The sequence below is a fragment of the Desmodus rotundus genome, chromosome 4, assembly GCF_022682495.2.
Source record: "Desmodus rotundus isolate HL8 chromosome 4, HLdesRot8A.1, whole genome shotgun sequence".
Classification (NCBI taxonomy): Eukaryota; Metazoa; Chordata; class Mammalia; order Chiroptera; family Phyllostomidae; genus Desmodus; species Desmodus rotundus.
In genome coordinates this window covers 160,059,587-160,081,529 of record NC_071390.1, presented here as the reverse complement: position 1 = coordinate 160,081,529, position 21,943 = coordinate 160,059,587, and positions in this window count along the sequence as shown.

The following is a 21,943-nucleotide window of genomic DNA, read 5'->3' as shown; positions in this document are numbered from 1 at the left end:
GGTGTTTGAACCATGCACGCCACTCCCCCTGAGGTGCCACCATTGGATCAGCTATTACAGGGCTCCAAAAGTCTTCCAAATTTTCTGTGTTATTTCAGGACTCGAAAGCACCAAATTAAACAGCTCTCGGATGGGTTGAAAAATATCCATGCTGATTGAAATAGGCACTTTCTGTCTTAGGCTTTTTTATTCTAGAATGCTTAAGTCTAGTCTACTTAAATGTTTGCTTGGAATGAGTTTTCACACTAAGTTAGTTTTTATTGCAAATGTTGTGCTTGGCAAAACACTAGTGTAATCCCCATATAGCATTAGAATTATACACAATTACAGTTTTGTAAGTTTGCGCTATTATACATACCAAGTTAAACAAAAATAAATTAAGATTCCGGTTGACAGAAGATCGAGTTCTTGAAAGACTGTAAGCAAGCAAAATAACAAAGTACATATTCCTTGAATGTAGATTATCTTATGCTGACCGGATATATTTTAATAAAAATAAAGCAAAACTAGTAACTTCAGTAAACTGAATTTTAGTGCTATTAGAAAAGATTTAATAACTAATTTTAAATAGTGAAAACCTTCAAGAAAGCAGCTTAGTGGATGCACATGATCAGACGATATTTATTTTAGACTCGTGGCTTAGCTGGTAAATAAATGAAGTGAAGGTATAGAAATCTTGTTAGAGTGGGGCGGTGCACAGCCACCTGGCTCTGGGAGACGGGGAAAGCAATGTCATACATCTTGCATAATATTCCCTCTCTGGTGAGATTAGTTGATAACACAAGAGAATTTTCCTTGGCTTTACCTGACAGAAGCTTGATTCATCTTCCAGCAAGAGCCATTTTTCTAGCATATTCAGCTAGAGTGGCTTCTGAAGGGCTTTCTTATCTCATTTCTTATTCATCAATCTCCAAAAGACGTGTAAGAACCAGCAAAATGTAAATCTCTTTATAACTAAATTAATCCAATTCTTTTCATTTGTCTTTTGTGAGAGACAGCCTCATTGTTAGTTGAGCATATGTAACAAATGCTTGTCACTTCTGAGCGCTCAAAGAGCAAGATCTAAAAGAGATCATTTACTTTGACAAATGTATGTTAACACAAGACACTACCTTTTTCTCCAATGATTTACTTGTCATGTCGTTTTTAATTAAAATATGCCCATAATTTATGGGGAAAGATTATGATGGCTATTTTGTATAATTTTACTTCTGATGAGGCATATCTCCTTGAGTTTCTTAATTTAGCATTTTTGTAAAACTGGATATGAAAAGTCATAACATTATACTCATATTTTTATAAAATATGTGTATTAACATAGAAATTTTAACCTTTCACCTGGTATAATCCTAAACTCTGCATTATAAAATTTAATTGAAGAAGTATACCTCACAGGACAAAAGTAATTTTCCCAATAGGTTGTCTTACCCAATATATTATAACTACTTGTCATATAGGGTGTTTTTTCCCCTAAGTAAACTTCTACAGAAAAAATTTTAGATGTATGGCAAACACTTATATGCTCTGATGAAATAAAACTTTATGAAAGAAAAACCCAAACATTAATATGTAGATTTTGTTCTTTTGTTTATTTCCAAGTAGTTTACAATGTTTTGTGTAAATAACTTTTAATATCTAATAGATATTAAAACTAACATTTGATAAATGCAGACTGGTACAGCCACTGTGGAAAACGGCATGGAGTTTCCTCAAATAATTTGACATAGAACTGCCTTTCGACCCAGTGATCCTACTTTTGGGAATATACTTGTAGCCTAAGAATCCCAAAACACCAATTCTAAAGAATATATATACCCCTATGTTCATATCAGCATTATTTACAATAGCCAAGATCTGGAAACAGACCAAGTGCCCATCAGTAGATGAGTGGGTAAAGTAGCGGTAGTACATTTACACAGAGGAATACCACACAGCAGTAAAAACTAAGGAAATCTTACCCTTTGTAACAGTATGGATGTACTTGGATAGTATTATGCTAAGTGAAGCAAGCCGGACTTACACAATCTTTTGAGAAACAGGATATAGCAGGGAGTTTGATTCTATGTTCACTTGTGAGTTCTTACAATATACGTCTTCTCTGTTAACAATTAAGTGCAAAGCCTTAACTGTGTAATGAGAATAAAGAACAGGGAGAGGACTGAGGAGCCCAGCAAGGCTATATTCTGAATAGAAGACTATCCCAGTTCCTCTGGGAGGGAAGTCAAGTGAATGAATACCTTTGCAGGGCCAGTAGCCCCTTACAGACTAATTCTGAATTCACTCTTACAGAAAATTGAACTATTACAAAGTAAGTTTATACCCTGTTGCTTATAGGAAATGTTGTCTTTAGTAATAATATAAATAGAATATATAAAATAACATAAAAATATAATCCTTTTAGTAATGATAATGAGCATTTAGTAAGTACCTATTGAATGTTACCAGTGTTCTGAAACTGAAAAGGCTCTGAATGATGGGGAGACAGAATTATTACACAATATTACAGGTAAGAAATGAAATTAAGAAATAAGCCTCAGGTCATGTGGTTAGTGGAACCAGCAACTGAAGCCAATGTTTTTGAAGCCAGAATTTTCACTGCTACTGTCAATCACAGGGGGTTAAAATGGAGTGTTCTTTGTAATCATTTTATGTTACTTTAAAAGAAAACTTCAAAACTTACTTCCCTTTGAAACAGAAAATACAATAAATGTGGAATTATTTTTATATGTCTGAGCAAAGCTGCTCTACAGCATGTAAACTATTTTGAAAAAATGTATCAAATATTGTTGGTAATCATGTTAAGCAAACAGAACTCATCTGCAAGCTCAGAAGAAAGTGACTTGTCTATACACTTAGGAAATATATAAGAAAATATTGTTTATGTATGTATGTATGAGATCATTAAAATTCAAAGACAAAATAGAAAATGATGTAAATTAAAATTGGCATTATACCCATACAATTCTGAACGGAACATCTAAATATACTAGAACAATGTCAAGTACAGTGTACTTAAGATGGTATCTATAACAGGTTGCATAGTGGCTGCCCAAAAGACATGTTCACCTGGCACCTGAGAACGTGACTTTATTGGGAAAGCATCTTTGCAGATGCAATCAAGTTATGTACCTCCAGATGAGATCATCCTGAATTAACCCAGGAGGACTTTAATCCAATGACAAGTGTCCTTATAAGATGAGAAGACATGGGCAGGGAGAACAGAAGTCCATGTCAGGTAACGGCAGAGATTTGGGGTGTGTGGAGCCACCAAAACGGGCAGAGGCCAGGAAGAATTATATGCTAGATTCTCAGGTAGAATGAAGGCTTGCTGAACCTTGACTTAGAACTTCTGCCCTCTAGAGTTGTGAGAAAACACAGTTCTGCTGTTTTAAGCTTGTCTGTGGTAACTTGTTATAGAAGCCCTAGAAACTTACTCCATTAATCCCTAGCTGTGTTCCTGGGTGGAGCCATTTCACAAGTTCTGCCAGGGGAATTATGAGCAAACATCTGGACCAGCCACGTCCAAGAGAGAGGCTGGCTCAAAGGGCAGACGGCCCAGGCCAGAGCCCAGCAAACCCACGATGAACATCTAGTGTGCATTAGAAAAAAATCTTTACTCTTTTACACCCCTGAGATTTCGAGTTTAGTTTCCACCTTGCTCATACACCTTACAGGTTCAGTCTCCAGTAAACATACATGCAAGTTTTAGAAGGAAACGGCTGTACTTTTCTGAGTTTTAGTTCATTATAAATCACATAAAAGTTTGATAAAATCCCTAGATGTGCATTTTGTAAAATATGACCCATGGTAAGTTTTTCAGAAAATAAAATTGCCTACAGATTTCAATTTTTACCACAGGACCTTTTTGCCAAAGACACTCAGAAACGCCCACAGAGCACACTGCGGGGCGGTTTATCACGGCCTGTTATTATCAGTCACCTCTGGCAGGGAGATAAGGAACACAATTGGGGAACACACAGAGAATCTTTAAATGCACAAGGATTCTGGAATATTAGCCATAAGAAAAAGAATGAAATCTTAACCATTTGAGACAACATGAATAGACCTAGAGGGTATTGGGCTGAGAGAAATAAGTCAGACAGAGAAAGACAAATACCGTATGATTTCACTTATACGTGATATCCAAAAATAAATTAACAAACAAACAACAACACAGAAATGACTCGTAGATGCAGAGAACAAACAGATTGCCAGATGGGAGGGGGCTGGGGAGCTGGGTAAAAAAGGTAAAGGGTTAAAAAGTAAAACTTGGCAGTTACAAAATAGTCACGGGAATCTAAAGCACAGTACAGGTGACATCGTGAATAATGCTGTAATAACTACGTGTGGTGTCGGGGGCACTAGACTTACTGGGGGGTCTATGTGTGATTATATAAGTGCATGCCAGCGCACTGTGCATCTGAAACTAGCACAGTGTTGGATGTCAACTGTAATTGAACACTCCATTTAAGTGTACCAACATTCTTACATTAGGAATTGTGCACACATGTTTTCCCATTATTATTATGTAACCTATAACCACATCCACCCTTTTGAATGTGTGGCATGTTTTACAATTTTAAAGCTTTAAGTAAACACGGTAGTAGAATTAGTGAAATCTCGGACACAAAAAAGACGACTGAGGGCTACATTTCTCCCTTCACAGGGAAGGACACGGGATGGCACGCTTAGACTCCTCCCTACACAAACTAGTGTGAGAGAAAGCACTGTCAAGGTCATAAGTGGTACTAATCATCGGCATTCTACCATTTAAGTCAATAATGTGTTAGATGTGTCAATAGTTTCAAAGTATCTGAAGCGTGGTGGGATGATTATGAATGAAATGCTTCTCCCAGTGAATTGTTCAAGTCATTTATCATTTTAAAATAATTTACAGAGGATGCTTAATCTGTAGTTTTAAAATGTGTGAATCAATTTCTATATTCAGAAAATGTCCACTGTGATATACAGCCATTTGAGACAAGGCTGTGGTTTTCACTTGGAAGCTATGTCAAAAGATATAAAATTTTTCTGAGGCAAAAGTGTTAATTCCATGACCTCAGGACATTTAGTTTTTGTCAGGTACAACCTGGACCTTAGGTCACTAAAATGTACTCACTTTAAGAGAAAACATGGCGTTTCTCCATTGCTCAGCTTGTCATTTTAAATACTCCATCCGGTCGGCTATCATCGTGGATGTCTTTATGATGCGGACTTTTTCTTTTTACATGTATTTTTTTATTTTTCCATTTTCTATTGTTTATGTTATTACAGTTATTACAGTTGTCCCACAAGCCCTCCTTTGCACAGTCAATCCCCACTTTTCCATCTCTATTTGGTTTCAAGTGTGCCCTTGCCTTCTCAATATGCCTATCAGTGGGTCTGTTCATTTTACTATAAACATGACAGATACTTTCTGATTGGTCCTGCCTGTCTTCATCCCAGCCTGTACAACTGCATCAAATCTATGGCAGAAGCACAGGTAATCCACTTGCAACTTCTTATCCAGCCATGTTTTGCAAAATACACAGCTCCTGAGAGCCAAGAAGAGACACGTGAGCGGACTGTGTGGTCCCTAATTGTATACACGCTCCTCAATGCTGTACATCCAGCTCCCCTCCAAACAGAGGGGAGACTCCAGGGCCGTGAAATAGAGTGCACACCACGTAGCTCATGTTACTGACAGTCAGAACTCCCTTGGGGGTGTGCTTCTCACTGAGAACTCAGCTCTTTCCTGTGGAGGACACGGAGCATTTTCTCAAAGGCTCATGCCTCTATGGCTTCGTAAAGTCACTATGAAGCTTTGCATTGTCTTGCCTGCTTTACCACACTTTCTGCAGGAAATATGCATCAAAATGAATAAAATAAAATAGAATTGCATTCCAAAGTTTTGTGAATGCAATCAGTACATTTCAAAGCAAGGAAATGTAGGTTTGTATTTGTAAAGATTTTCAAAGTGTTAATTTATATACAGTATATTACATATTGATATATTTGTAGTATTTAACAAGGCTTTATTTTCTACGAATGATATTTTTATTCAATTATCAGCATTGGGTTTTAAAGGATAGAAAAGCATTTTTTAGTGAAAGATACTCTCTGCAGTGTTCTCTATTTCTGACATGAAACTCTTTTGAACACTTTTATAATATAAAATCTGCTCATGATATTATCACCATCAAAGAAAACGTGAAATGCTGAAGGATGCAGTTCTCATTTACAGATCTCTAAAGGATTGCTTCAGCAAGTTTGCCGCCCACTTTAGATTCCTGCCATTTAAAGGAGAAACAGAAACAATGTAACTCTCAAGCAAATATTTGCACAAATTACCTACCCAAAGTCAAACAGTGAGCACCTACTGTGTGCCAAGAACTCTAGTGACATAAGGTTAAGGCCCCCCCACAGTAATCAGAAGTAAGGCAAGGCTGCCCCCTTTTTCCAGGGTTAGTTCACAATGGGTTAGAGATCTGAGTCCAATGGACTCAGGCAAGAAAATCAAGGCATAAGAATTGGAATAAAAAGTAAAATTACTTCTATTAGCTAGGTGATGATTTGACATTCTTATAACAATTAATAATAAGTCAAAAAATTAGCACTAGCAGAATATAAAATATTAAAAATAAATAGCTTTTATTTTTAAGTAAAAATTTAGAAGCTGTAATGTAAAAGCTGTACATACTACCTTAGTAAAGTTGGAATATCTAGAAGTAAATTTAATAAAAACTATTTAAAACACATATGAGGAAATTTTTGAAAACCCCCCAAAGACATTAAAGTAGACATAAGCAAGTAGAAAATATCCCTTTTCCTTGGATAGAATAACTTCCTAGCTGTGTTAAGTCTCCCAGCATGCGTGTGTGTGTATGGAGAAAGGAAGATTCAAATCTAATATGAACCCAAAACAAATACCGAATGCCCACAAATATTTGTTGATATGTTTAAGCTAAAAAATTGATAGTAAAGTTAATATAAAAAATAAATATGCAAAAATATATGAAATTACAGTGGTAAAAATCAATGAGGGAGATTAATTTTACCAGATTTAAAACATGACCAGTGAAACAGAGTAGAAAGACCATTAAAATAGTACCCCCACCAGATTATGGGAAGTTAGAAGCATATAAAGGTGACTTCTGTATCCCTTGAGAAATGATCACCTTTAACTAAATGCAGTGAAACCATTTCTAGAGTAGGTTCAAGAAAGAAGAAAGGAATAAGAAATTGTTACAACCAGTATAAAAATCTCTCCCTGGAAATTTCTGCTGGAAAGGGTGGTAGAGAGTAAGGAATTAGTTGAATGTTGATGTAGCTTGGAAATACTTTAGAATGCTTCAATGCTGATTAAAATAACAGACATGAAGACACTTATGAGCAAGGAAAGAAAATTGAGAATTACAGGAACAGACTGGGTAGGTGAGAAGCATACAATTCTAAATTTTGAAGCTTATATTATAGGAGGGTAGGTAACATATATGCATTTAGATAAAGGTAGGTTAGTATATTTGAATGTGGGAGTTAGTGGAATTAAAAAAAAAAAAACTATTGCAGATCCTATAGGAAATGATCCAACATGAGAAAGAGTTAACAGACCTTTTTTTTTAAAAAAGGAGAATTAACCTAGTTCAAGAGTTAACATAATAGAACATCATCTTAAAACAGTAACTAGTGACACAAAATTCTCATAACAAAAAGTATAAGAAAAATTTCTACACAGAATCCACACCTATTAAAACAGTAAATCTCCCCACTCGTATAGACAGAGAGGACAGAGACAGAGGAAGAGAGAGATAGAGCACAAATATGAAACAGCAGGTACATCAAAAACATTAAATAGTACAGAGCAAATTTCTCATCAGAATGCATGGAAAAATCAGCCTATTGAGTATAAGTATCAATTATCAACCACTGCCTCCTCTTCTTCAGCATTTTCCTAGTGGTTCTAATTGGTGCAAAAAAAACCCAAAAAACAAAACAAACAAACAAAAAAAACCCACAAGGAAAATAAATGAGGGATAAGAAGAAGAACCGCAGTTGTTCTTTCTCACAATTTATGATTATCTACACAAAAAGCCATGAAATTTTACAGACTATTCATGCAAATAAGCAAATTCAGCAACACTGTTATTATAATATCAAAATCAGAAAATCAATAACATTTCTAGACACCAGCAAGAACCAATTAAGAGATGTTATTTAAACAAAATATCCCATTTGCTGTCGTAGCACAATTCGTGTTCCCTTAGCCAGAAAAAAATGTCCAGATAAGCATGTGTGAGCATTGTATGACCAACTTATACAAATATTTTACAAAGTGTGGCTGACATTACTCCTTATTTAAGTAAAAAATGATTCTACCCGTATTCTATAACTAAACAACATTTTTTTCAGGTTTTCTTCAATCTGAAAGAAAGTGCACTAGTCCTTGGCCTTGAGTGAGTGATTATTTTGGTCAATACAATGCAAAGCAAAGTCCTCTGGGGGTCTCCCTGACTGATTTTTCTGTTATAATTAGGAAGGCCATGGTGGATAAGGAAAGGCGCTCTGCCTTTTGTGCATGCAGATGTGCTATGGGAAGCTGTGCGAGTAAACTTTTGACCTTGAAGGAAAAAAGAATCACAGGAGGCATAACCTAGAGACATAACACTAAATCACAAAACAGATGTCAGCTACTGCCCACCTCCAGCGTGTGTAAGAAAAAGATTTCCTCTTGGTTAAGCCACTGTTAGTTGGATAGTCTATTGATTGATATCTGAAATCATTCTTCCTATATGAAGGCTATTGAAGGAAGCTTAGATGTTGGATGCCATTTTTATAAGTAGAAAGATTCCAATCACACTGGCAAGTTAAATACCTGATAACATCAAGGGTATTGAGTAATCTTGCTGTATAATAAACCATCCCCAAACTTAGTAGCTTAACACAACACCCATTATTGGCCCACAATCCCGAGGATGAAAATGTTGGGCTAGGCTCAGGTTTTGGTTGGTCTTGTTGGGGATCACTCATGCATTTACAGACATCTGCTGGCTCGAGTGGGCGGGCTCTTCCAAGGTGGCCTCGCTCATGTGTCTGGCTGTTGGCTGTGGCATCTCTTGTCTTTTTCCAATGTTCTATTTTTCTCTACTAAGACAGACTGAGCTTCTTCACACAATCATATATATAATTCACATAATCATACAGTATATATCCATATACTCTAAAGTGGAGAAGGTAGAATCTTCAAGGTCTCTTGAGACCTAAGCTTTGAAATTCACATAATGTAATTTCTAGTTTGTTGGTTAAAGCCCCAATTCAGTAGGTGGGATAACAGAGTCCACCTCTTGAAGGAAGTACTGTAGCTATAAAATGCTGTGGCTATGTTTTCAATCTCTGTCCAAGGCATGGTAAGAATATGTAAATACTCAAAGATTGCTACTGGTGGTGTAAAAAGTGTGGTAAATTTCAAAACGAGTTTGACTACACCGATCAGAATTAAATATGCACACACCTTCCAAACAAGTAATTCCACTTACATGGATGTTCTTTAAAGAAAATCTTGCATATGTACACAAGAAAATAAGTATAAGGATGCAGACAACAGAATTGTCTGTAAATAGTAAAGTTGGAAATCAATTTAATGTACCTTAATTGGATACATAAATAACTAGGGTAGATTCATAAATGGGAAACTATATGGTAGTTACTTAAAATGAATGAACTAGGGCTACATGTGTCAATATGTATTAATTTTAAAATTATATCAAATTAAAACACAAGTTACAAAAAGTAAAGTATGATAGGACTTAAATAAATTAAGAAGTAATTCAAAACGATATTGTTATGGATATACATGTAAGTAAAAGTATTGAAAAAATTAGAAAAGACACAAATCAGCTTTAAGATTGTGTTTATCTCTGGGAATGAGAGAGTAAGAATGCAGTAGTGGTTTCAACTGTACCTGCAATATTTTGCATATATATATATATATATATATATATATATATCAATTTGGGCAGATATTAATATTCATAATTCTGTTTGGAGTTTACACTAGTACTGTTCTAATATGTTCTACAGTTATTACCTAAACCCTTCACAGTTGAGACCTTTAAATAAAATATAATCCAAATTGTTTTTGCATAGAATATGCCTAGAAATTTATGAAACTGATTAGTGTCAATGGGTATCTCCAAGGAGGGGAATCAGAGAAGTAAGGGATGTGTTGGGTAAGGACCACCTGGAACTTTATGCTTCTTTGATACTCTTTCAATTTTTATAACATGATCATGTGTTACCTTTAAAAATATACTATTCCTCTGAAATGGTCATGCCCTGCTGGAAAATGTGTGATAAATCACACAACCTCTTGCCCATTCTATAATTTGAATGACTTGGATGGTCCTCATTATACATTCTTTGAGGGACCTCTGTCTGTCACCCTAACTTGAAGAAAAACTTTCTGTTGATTCCCCTTTCCATTAATGGAGCATTTTTATTGACCTTCTCTGAGGCCGCTGGAAATCTTCTATTTTTATGAGAGTCTGACAAGGCCACATTCATTCTGCCCTTTTGCTCTCATTGTCATTTAAAGGTCAAGTGGGGTCAACCCCATGCTCATTTGCTTTACCAAACGCCATTTGAAATCATACAAGGCCGAAAAGCCTGAAGCCTGGGACATAAAGTGACAGTGGAAAGCTTAAAGGAAAAAAATCGGAGAAAATTGTCATGAAACTCATTTGCAACTATATATGCAATTTAGTGTCAAGTCTTTTAACTGTTATCTGTTTCTTATCAAATCACTGATGTTGGTGCATTGTAAGTGAGACAGACTTTCGTTTATGCATTTAGCAAATGCTGTAGAGAGCCTCCTGCATGCCCAGGGCTGCTCTTGGTGCTAAGGATACAGCAGGAAGCAAAAACCTGAGTCTTTTCTTTCGTGTATGTCGCATTATTGGAGAGAGACAGACAAGAGCCAAACCATCATGCATCCCATAGAGTAATAGGCCCTATGGAGTAAATTAAACCAGGATGAGGAAGATAAGCGGAGCTGAAATACAGGCGGCACTATTCTTTTACAGAGAATGGTCTTCGGAGAATGTATGATTGATAGACTGGCATTTAAACCAAGACCTAAGAAAGGGATAAGAGTGCTCCAAGCAGAGGGAACAGCATGTGCAAAGGTCTTGAGGAGAAATATTTTTTGGTGTGCCCAAGAAACAGCAAACCGCATGACTGCTATGTAGAAAGTAAAGGTGTAATGCAAAGAAAAGGCCAGAGACCAGTGAGTGTCCACACTGGGACCTTGTAAGACATTTTTAAAAATTTATTGTAACTGCTTTGGCTATTACATTGAGTGAGGATTTCTAACCAGAAAAGTAGAGTCCAGAGAAGACAAGGTGGATGCAGGAAGACCAGAGAGGAGGCAAGAGATGACGGTGACTTGAGGTAACACGATATTGGAGGATGGAGGAGAAAAATAACAAAATTTATGTGTGATTATGTTTATTTTTCTATATCTTTTTCTATTTGTCTTAGACAAAGTACATTGTCATTATCCAAAAATCAAGTTAAATCTACTTACTGAATGCTTATAGCATTGAAAATTAAACAATTTCAAATTTACAATGAGTTAGTTTTTCAGTGTATAATTTCACATACCAAGTTTAAACTGTTTTTAGTCTTCTGAAATTATTATGGCCATGAATGGTAGCCCTCTACTATTTATTTATCCCTATGTTAGGGCAGACGCAAAAGTTACCGAGGCTCTGCCTGAGGAGTTGGAATGTCTTCTGCTGACTCGGGTGCCTGTCAGAGTCCTCAATTTCCCTCCGAGGTTGTCAGTCCAACCCACCAGTTCTCGTACTAGCTAAAGCATATAGCTCTGCGATCAATCAGCAGCAGCCTAGAATTGTTACAACCATGATACTTAAGAATATGGGATAGAATTCACTCAATACCTCTCAAAAGCTTAACTGTTAAAACAAAATGTATATTTATGAGAATCCCCGAAAATTTATGAACATAATCCTAGGCCTATCTTCTAAATGGGGGGACATCACAACACAGAGATCTGTCTGATTGGAGGTATTTAGCAAGTAAATTATAAACTCATATTCAAGCAAATGAGTAAGATTAATTTTTCCCAGTATCTACTCCTCCCATCTTCCATTTAAACAGAATTTTGTTTGGGCATATGCATTACTAAATTAAAGACACATTTACCAGGCTGCCTTGCAGGCAGGTGAGGTTAAGTGACTAACTTCTGGTCAATCAGGTATGAACATAACTGACCTCCACAGCCATACTAGTCAAGGTTGTCCACAGAGACAAAAACTATAGGATATGCATACAGTGAGAGAGAGTTGGAGCATGTCATTAGGACGCCTGGCAAGTCCAAAGTCTGCAGGGGAGGCTGGCGGGCTGGAAACCCAGGGAAGAGCCCAGGTTGCATTTCAAGTGCGAAGGCTGTCTGCTGCCAGAATCCCTTCTTGTTTGGAGAAAGGTCAGTCTTTGTTCTATCAATGCTTTTCTACTGCTTCGATGGGGCCCGCCCACATTATGAAGGGCAACCTGCTGTATTCACAGTTCACTGATATAAATGGTCATCTCATCCAAAAAACAACCTCACACATACACATCTAGAATACCTGGTTATTGTGGCCCAGCCGTTTTCACACATGAAATTAACCTTTACTGCAACTTCCAGCACATGCTCTTAAAAAGAATAGTTGTGTGCATGTGTATGTGGTTAGACCAAGGGGAAGGCAATGGTGAGTAAGGCAAGACAAAAATGATGTGTGGGTGTTAGTCACGTAAAGAGAAGCAGGAAGATAATCAATAGTATAACAAATGGCAGATGCAATATATCTATATAATGATTTATTGAAAAGAAACTCAGACTGGTGACTGCAAGTAGATCGGGAAAAGCGGTGACTGGTGGGTAACCATGCCTATGAGCGTTATGGGTCAATGTTGGAAATAGTTGAGAAGGGAAATGGGAAGGAGACAAAGCTATTGTCTGAAACTGGGCTTAAAATTCCATCTAAATTCATGTTTAAGGATTACAGCCACACATGTAGGTAGGTGGCTGTTATAAAGTGGGAGGTAAGATCATTTGACATGAGGAGATTAAAGACTGAGAGACAGGATGAGTCTTATCTAGGATGGTGGCAGAAGTTGGAGGAAAGTGAAGACTGTAAGCCAGATTCGTTGCTTTCAATGAGCGAGGAGTGAGCAGTCAGTCAATGGGATGCAGCTTGGGGAGGAGTTAAGGCTGATGCAAAAAGGCAAACACATTTACTCAGAAGTAATAATTCACATGAACAGTGGAGAGTTACAAGGATACCAACCACATCTCAAGGTGGTTTCCAGATAGTCTTTTCTCAAGAAAGTTGAAGGGAGCATTGTCTTCAGAGGAGAGTCAAGTTGTAGATGGAAAGGTAGAAGTAGAGACGAACAGTGGATGTTTACCAAAAAAGATTACTATTTTTAGACATAAAAGGGGTTGGGAGGAAGAGTGGATAACCCCAAAGATCCTGTGTTAACTGCTGAGCAGGGGTAACAGAGATTTGGCATGCTGTATTAAGTTACTTTAAGGTTGTTAAGAGCCCAAAGCTCTCAGAACTGGAGAGTTTCTTGTAGGATTGGTGTCTTTACCATTGGTAATGGGAAAAAAAAAACAACAACAAATCATACAAGAATCTTGGAGGCAGGCTTCCTTTTTCTGTGACTTTCTTAGATCCGTGTTTATCCTAAAACCCTGTGCAAATCGCCACCAGTCCAAGACCCCCACCTCCAGTCCATCCAGGACACACCCACCAGGGGCCCCTCCATTACTGCTTAAGTCTTATCCTTAAGCAGCTCAAAAACAGTCACTGTCACCCCATGGGCTAGAATTGTCAAACTTTAAATGTTCTAGCTGGGCTGTGCAAGATTAGGTCAAAGAGCTCTCCAGCTGTCATGAACTGGGGAAAACCAAGGGCAGAGAGCAGTAAAATGTCACTTGGGTGTCTTTGAGAGTGATGGAATGGGTTAGTAACATAGTTGCATAGCAGGCGTAATCACAGACATTTGTAACAGTGTGTAACAATGAGGTTTTCCATCATGTCACATCAACAGTTAGGTCCTGAAAATGGAGAAAATTGGTGCATGATCATCCACATCTTGCTGATGTGCAGCAGGGGGTTAACGCTCAGCCTCCCCTTCATATGTTGAGCGCATCTGTAGAAAAGGCAGCTGGCAGAATGGCAGACCGCAGCAGAGCTCGATCAAATGCTCAGCCCACGTGAAATCAGACCTGTCAACCAAATGTTTGCTATTCAGCGATATTGCCTGATTTGCATCTTACTGTAACACATGCTAGTGTTTCTCCCAACTGGCACTGCCTGATCTTGATAATTTGATATTTACTGAACATCAGCAGTGAACTCGGCAACATGCAGAACATACTGATGGGAAAATTTCATGGGCAAAGTCGTTAGATAGTGCCGAAAAGTAAGCAGAAAAGTAAGGACGAGTGTTATTACAAAACATGTAATTGAAAATGATTCCTTTTATTATTCTGCAATTAATGTGAAGCCCTAATATTAAAACAAGAAAAAAAGTGATTGAAAAAACAACTTAAAATTAAAAACAGAAAAGATGAGTTTCTCATTCCCTCAAGAGAGAAGGTGTGGTGTCCTAGAGCAACCACAAAGGACCACTGTGCCGGGCACAACTACGATGCTGTTTGTTGAAACATGTATTCGGTTAAAGAATGCCTTGGATGCCTTTATAACAATGTTTCCTCTTCATGTGAATTAGCAACTTCTGGAGGATGCAAGGTAAATATATCAAAATTTCCATTCAAATCAGTCTCATTATCTCTAGCAACTGTGCGGTGAATGGCATATAAAACCAAATGACCTTCTCATTCCAAAAAGTAGCCAAGTCTCAAAAATGTGTTAATAAATGATATGTTTATTCAAAATTAAATTGGATATATATAAAAATCGCCGTTCCTGGATATCATAAGAGCGTGAGGTGGGCCCCATAAATGAATCTTCCAGGTAACTGAAACGTTACATGCATATTGAAACAAGTATAAGAATGAAAGAATGTACGGAGTACTACATTCCAGAAATAGTCATGCTAGCTACTTTGTAGAGTTCATTATAATCTAACAAGTTGGATATTACTACTGTTACATCATAGAAGAAAAAATAGAGCCAAAGATTAGCTAAGGATCATTAGGTTAGTGAAAAGGAAAACTTAAATTGGAATCCAATTTTACTAGCTCCAACATTTATACACTGTTTTTTAAATTGAGTTAATTGGGGTAACATGGTTAACAATACTACATAAATTTCAGGTGTACAAGATTATAATTTGACACCGGCGTGTTTCACTAGTGTGCTCAGCGCCTGAGGTCTCGTTTCCTTGTGTTTGACTCCGTTTGTTCACTTCACTCTCCCCCTACCCGCTTCTCTTCTGGGAAACACAATTCTGCCACCTGTATCTATGACCAAACTCACATCCTTTCTACTTCACTACAACCCCCAACTAAAAAGTATCAAACGCAAAATGTTTTCAAAAGCATTTGGTCTAAGTGTCACGGTGTTGTCAATATGGGAGGTAAGAGCATAGTCCTGTGTGTATAATTAACTATAGAGTTCCACTGGGGGCTCACTGTGTGCGCAGCCTGGTCTATCTCTAAATAATATAGTTTTATGTTATATTTTTACAAAACTTTATCTCTAAAAAGGGTGGAAATATAACGACAAAATCATGGCAAATTTGGGTTTCCCTAGTCCAGGCAATGATAACTTCCCACTAATCATTAATGGAACCTGGGTGCAAAGGTGATTCCCCCATCCTCTGCACCACCCAGATATTTTCACCAGAGCCATTGTATTTAGAACAAATGAGGCCTGCTGTTAAGATTCACTTATAAATGACATATTCAATTCATGGGGAGAAGAGTGTTGGAGATAATTCTATGGCTAAAAAGAATTATTAAATGGCAAGTGGCTTTTTTTTTTTTTACTATTCTATTCTGGGAATCTTTAAGGATTTTCCATTTCCATGAGTTACATTTTAAAAAGTAAGTGGAGTGGGAATATTTTAGAACTTATTAGTGATAAAGAAAGAAAACAGCTATTGACAAGTGAGGGCAAGCGTCCACCATATGGATTCGAACCTTTTAATTATTTTGTCCTTTTTCTTTTCAAAGCAACTCTTAGTGGTAATAATTTTTCAACTAATTAAAGACCAGCTGCTACTTAGCAAGCTAGACACCCAATTAGGAATCTGAAACCTGCGCTGAACAACCTTTACTGCCAGCCAGCTAGCTGAGTCACCTCCTGTCACTGGCATGGAATGGATTATTTTTTGTTTTGTTAAATGCATGTTGTTGTCACACAAACTGAATCTCCAGAATGTTTTTATTTCAGAAGATCTGAACACTCTGACACCCTGTTCAATCCCATTTTTTTTGGATGAGGTTGCGATCTGTAACAAGGTCCTTCATCTATTGTTGTAAATATAATTATGGGATAGCTGTGGAGAATTATGTTTTGCAGAAAAAAGAAAATGTGAAATGCAGAAGGCAGCCACACACAACAGCTCAGTATTACTTAGTGACTGACACTGAGCTAATGGTATTATGAAAAATGGGTTTATATACTCAGGAAAAAATTGCCACCAACAAGATAATTATATTTCTATGTATAACAAAGAAGCTTGGTTTTAAATGTTAATGACTTTTTTTTTTTGCCCAAGAATATCTTAAATAATGGACTCGATGGTAGCTGGATACATTTTAGAGAAATGAACTTTCACAACACAGCTTTATTGCATGCGCCGTGTTTTTTCCCCATGAGGGTTCAAAACAGCTTTATCTCACAAAACAAACAAAATCTCCCAAACTGCTAAAGGAAATAACATACTTAGCATTGATGCTATTGAAAAATTTAAAATGAAATATAATACTCAAAGAAATTGTTTCTCACCATTTTAAACAGTTATTGCTAGTGAAAACTGAATAAATAAGTGAAATTGAAATCCAGAGATAATTGATCATGCATGACAAATGTCCATTTTCTTTGATCCATAAAGAGAAATCACAATATATTCTCAGAATAGTTTGCCCAAGGCCTGGCGACTCCTTAGCTGTCAGACACCTCACACGTTGGCGGAGGGGCAGGGCAGTCCGTAAGTCACACTTTCAGTTGTGCTGAGCAAGTCTTAATGGCGCGGAACAGCTGATTTTATTGAGCGTGTCAGGCACAACGCAAGAGCCACCACCATCTCCCACTGCTCTCTTTGCTGTGGCAGTTCTCCGTCGCCCTATTTCTGTGTTCTAAGCACAGTGGGTGTGCAGTAAACATTGTTTATGAGCTTCCACTACACCTGCTGTGAATGGGTGAGGACATCTACTGGGTGGCATGGGACGGGAAGCGTGGGAGCACCAGCAGGGGACTAGCTCTGACGCTACAAGCCTGGATTGGTTTGCAAAAGATAGCATGAGGGGAGGCAATGGAGAGCATGTGCTCACTCTGGGTTGCGGGTGCAGGGTGTCAGCAGTGTTTAGGGTGTGAATTATGGCTGAGACCTCACCAGATGCCTCCCGGGGACAGATGCTGTGGCTGGAAGGCACTTCCTTAAACAGAACGTAGCTGCTCGATGCTCACTATGACTTATGGAGGAAACTGAGATTGTCTTTGTCAGGTGTACCAGTCGGGAAAGTGACGGTAACGGGAAGTCACCTTTTATTCCCCAATTCTTCATGTCTCTATAGTGCTGTCTTAGCAATTTTCTAGAAGGCAGGTCAGATCCTGTCACAATTATACTTAAACACTTTAGTGACTTGTCACTGCCTGCAAGATCACATTCAGGGTCTTTAGCATGACAGACCAATCGAATCCTCTGTGAATTGGCTCTTGACAACTTCTTTTAAATTTCTCGTCTGACTCAGATTTCCTCAGATTATAATATATCACCTATTTGGCATTTACAATTTGCTAGGTGCCCTTCTATATGCCTTACATTTATAAACTCAGTTCTGGGCTCAGCCATCAAGACTCAGCTAAAGACATTTTTTTCCTTATAATCTCTGATACTTCCAACCGAGTTGCCCATTTCTCTCTCTCTCTCATCCCAACACTAGACTTGTGAAAAACCAGTCACGGCGATGGCTACCCCCGTGACAGCAACAATAATTACCATGTATGTATCACTTCCTACGTGCTTGGCAATGTCACAATTGATACCAGCGTCCGCCTCCACCCCAGCACTGCACAAGAGCGTGGTACAGAGTTCAGTGACTTGCCCAAGGACAAGTGGCTACGAGTGACGACCAGAGTTCAAATCCAGACCTGCCCATGCCAAACCAGAGACTACTTGTGAAAAATTTAAGAATTTTAGACAGCTACAGCAGAGCATTGCCCCCAGTGTGTGTGCTTTTAAGCATGAGTACCTGTGTGGCTGCACTGGAGGCCTGCCCATGGGCCATCCCTGGCGGGAAGCAGTGGGGATGCAACCGAATATCCACTCGTTCGATTACTGGGTATGGCACTGGCTTTAGAACCGAGATATGAAAGTGTATTTGCTATGACTGAATTATTCTTGCATCTCCAGAATTAAATTCACTGGTGTATATTTTTAAAGTGGTACTGGATTTGTATTGCTAATGTCTTATTTATAATTTTATATCTACATTTCTAAGTACTATTTTTATCAAAGTAGGTATATGCCTCATTAGAAGCATTCAAAAATGTATGTAAGTAACATTACGATTATCTAGTTTTCTGCAATGTGGTAAGACTTCCTTCATGAAGGCATCTAGATATGGGGCTATGTTGAGTAGCATTTCTTTTAAAACATTATTTCTGTTGTAAAAATATCTTTGTTTAACCATTCTATTTCTACTCTAGTAAAATTTGGTAATTCTTTAATTGTTTTTCTCTCATCTAGGTTTTAAAATATTTTGGATTTATATAATCTCATGATTTTTCTAAAAAGATTTTTGTGTTTCAATAGTTATTTCTCTTTATCACTTTTTAACTTATAAATTTCTACTTCCTGGTTTTTTGTTTGTTTGTGTTAGGTTACATGGTGTTTGTCTATTTTGGGTTCCCCCCCCCCCCCCCCAGAGAATCAGTCTTTAATTTAATTTTCTAGTTTTCTCCTCTTTTCTCTCCCACTAATCCTGTACTTTTTCTTAAATCCTTATATTTATTTATTTTTCTATAAGAGACTGACAGCTATTAGAGGGGAGAGGGGTTGGAGGGCTGAGTGAAAAGGGTGAGGGGGTTAAGGAAAAAGAAGACCCTCAGAGACACAGACAACACCGTGGTGATTACCAGAGGAAAAGGCGGGTAGGAGCAGGTAGAAGAGAGTAAAAGGGCAATAAATGGTGGTGGAAGGAGAATTGACTTCGGGTGATGAACACACAATACAACATACAGACGATGTATTATAGAAATGTACACCTGAAACCTATGCAATTTTATTAACCAGCGTTACTCCAACAAAGTCAGTAATTTTTTTAAAAAGAATTAAAATCACCCCCAGCTTTTCAGTGGAAGATACCTGGACTCCAAGAGAACACAGGATGTGTCCAAGATCCCAGAGCAAATGGAGTGCTGAGACACAGCACTTACATTGAGAACTAGGGCCTCGGCAGCTAGCCCACTATGGGTGGCGGCCAGTAGCTGGGCACTGGGGCCAGTGTCTGCCCATGGGGCCTCCAGGTCCCATCTGCACCACGATACCACTGCCAATAAACCCTCTGTTCTCTGCTCTTCCATCTTATCCCTCTCTCCTCATGGGTCTGTTTAGTGTCATAAACTCTTTCCAACATGCCATTGTCTCTGCTCCATACCCATGTTTCCTGACCCCTGGTATTCTCCCTGAAATAGTTATTCTGTTACTAAAGGACCCGATATGACTCACTATCTACAAATACAACTCTTATAATTCCAGGGCTCCACAGAAATTCCCCTTGGATCTCACTCACACCCATAATTTCTGTCTTCTCCTCCTCAAACCTCTTTCCGTTAACTATTTCCAACCAAGAACACCGTACCACTACCTACCCACTGGAGCCTCGGTGACTTTTACCCACATCCCACCCCATTTCTCCCAGATTCCCTTTCGTTCCAAAATTTTGGCCGTGTGAATTTTCCTAAATTGTATCTCATGTTGGGGTTGGAATTTCCTTTTTCAAATCCATTAATTTGCATCAGCTTATAAGTATCCTCTCAATATATATATTTAGCATCCTCTTATATCCTTGAAAAGAACAGCACTAAATCATAGTGAAATGCATTTCCCTTTATGAGACTCATATTGGCCCTTAAGGAAGTAAGTCATGGGCCAGGATGGGAAGCTTTGCTCCTTGTGTATGAAGAGACCCCCTCTTGACATCTGATCTATGACTGCCATGTGCTCTCTCTCTCTCTCTCTCTCTCTTTCCTCCTCTCCCCCTCACTGACCGTCTTCAGCCTGGCAAGGCTTGGGCTCTCTGCACGGCGAGAATCACTGCGTGTGTTTGTCTGCATGCCCATGTCTCCTCTGGTTTCTCTCCCACTACTTCAGCTTCTACCATGTAGATAGAAATTGCCGTAGATTCTCTGCAACATTTATTTCTCCTTTGCTCAATCTTTTTTTTTCTCTCCATAACACAATTTCTCTTTAGTTTTTCTTTTGTCACTTAAGCCTGAAAAGACTCTTTTTTATCTTGGATGATAAAATCCTTCCCTGTCACTTTCTTGGCACATCAGAAACCACCACTGGCTCGTGCCGAAACCCACATTTGTCACCTGCGGAGACCTTCCTTCCCACAGGAACACTCATTATTGCCACACAGTATCGACTTCAACTACTTTTCTTCCTAATATTCTACCCTGTCGCCCTTCTTGTTTCAAAAATTCATCAAAGAAAATTCCTAAGTTAATATTTTACAATGAAATGTTGAAAGTTTCCTCTAAATCAGAAGAATTTTCCTAAGGCTTAAAACTTAATACATAAAGTTTCTCCATCCTTAAAAATACAAGCCGCCCTAACATTGTATGAAATCTCTTTCTTTCGATCCACACGCCCCTCTTGAATAAATTTCAAATCTCAGGAAGATTTTCCTAGATCAGACCCTAGCCTCTGCCTCAGGCCCCAGAGACTCTCTGAGAACTACCGTCCTTTGGAGGGGACAAAGCAAAGTCCCTCTTGCCCATCACACCCCTTTAAAGAGGAGCTTCCCATCCCCTCTCCCCCCACCCATGACAGTGCATTAGAACCACCCGAGACCTTCAGAGCTACTAGTGCTCAGACCCCGAAGTTATCACTAAGTGAGAATCTCTGGAAAGACCCTCACCAGGATAGTTAAACTCTCTCTAGGACAGGGGTGTCAAACTCATTTTCACTGGGGGCCACATCAGCCTCGCAGTTGCCTTCAAAGGGCTGAATGTAATTTTAGGACTGTGCAAATGTAACGACTCCTTAAGAGTTAAGCAAGGGCTCTGCACTGTCACCGGGTAGAAACAAGGTGCTGGGCCGGATAAAACAAGGTGGAGGGCCGGATTCGGCCCACGGGCCTTATGTTTGCCACCTTTGCTCTAAGGACATTCTAATCTGCAGCCTAGGGGTGACCGCTAGTGACTAAAGTCCTCACCTCTCTGGAACACAGTCATGTGGGAATGGACCAAGGTTGCCCTTGCACTCAGGTGCAGTTCACAGCCAAGTGCACAGTGTCCCTCTAAGGTGGCAGATCTCCACACAGGATGCATGTTATAGCATCATCAAGGGAGCTCTTCACAAACACGAACGCCTGGGACCCAGCCCCAAATAATCAAGTCTGAATCACCTGGGCTGGCCTTTGAAATGCCTTCCAACTTATTCTATTGAAGAAGCAGGGTTGGGAAGCTATTTTACTGCTGAATTCACTTGCAGACAGTATACATGATTTTGCTGAGTTTATAGACTGAGGACG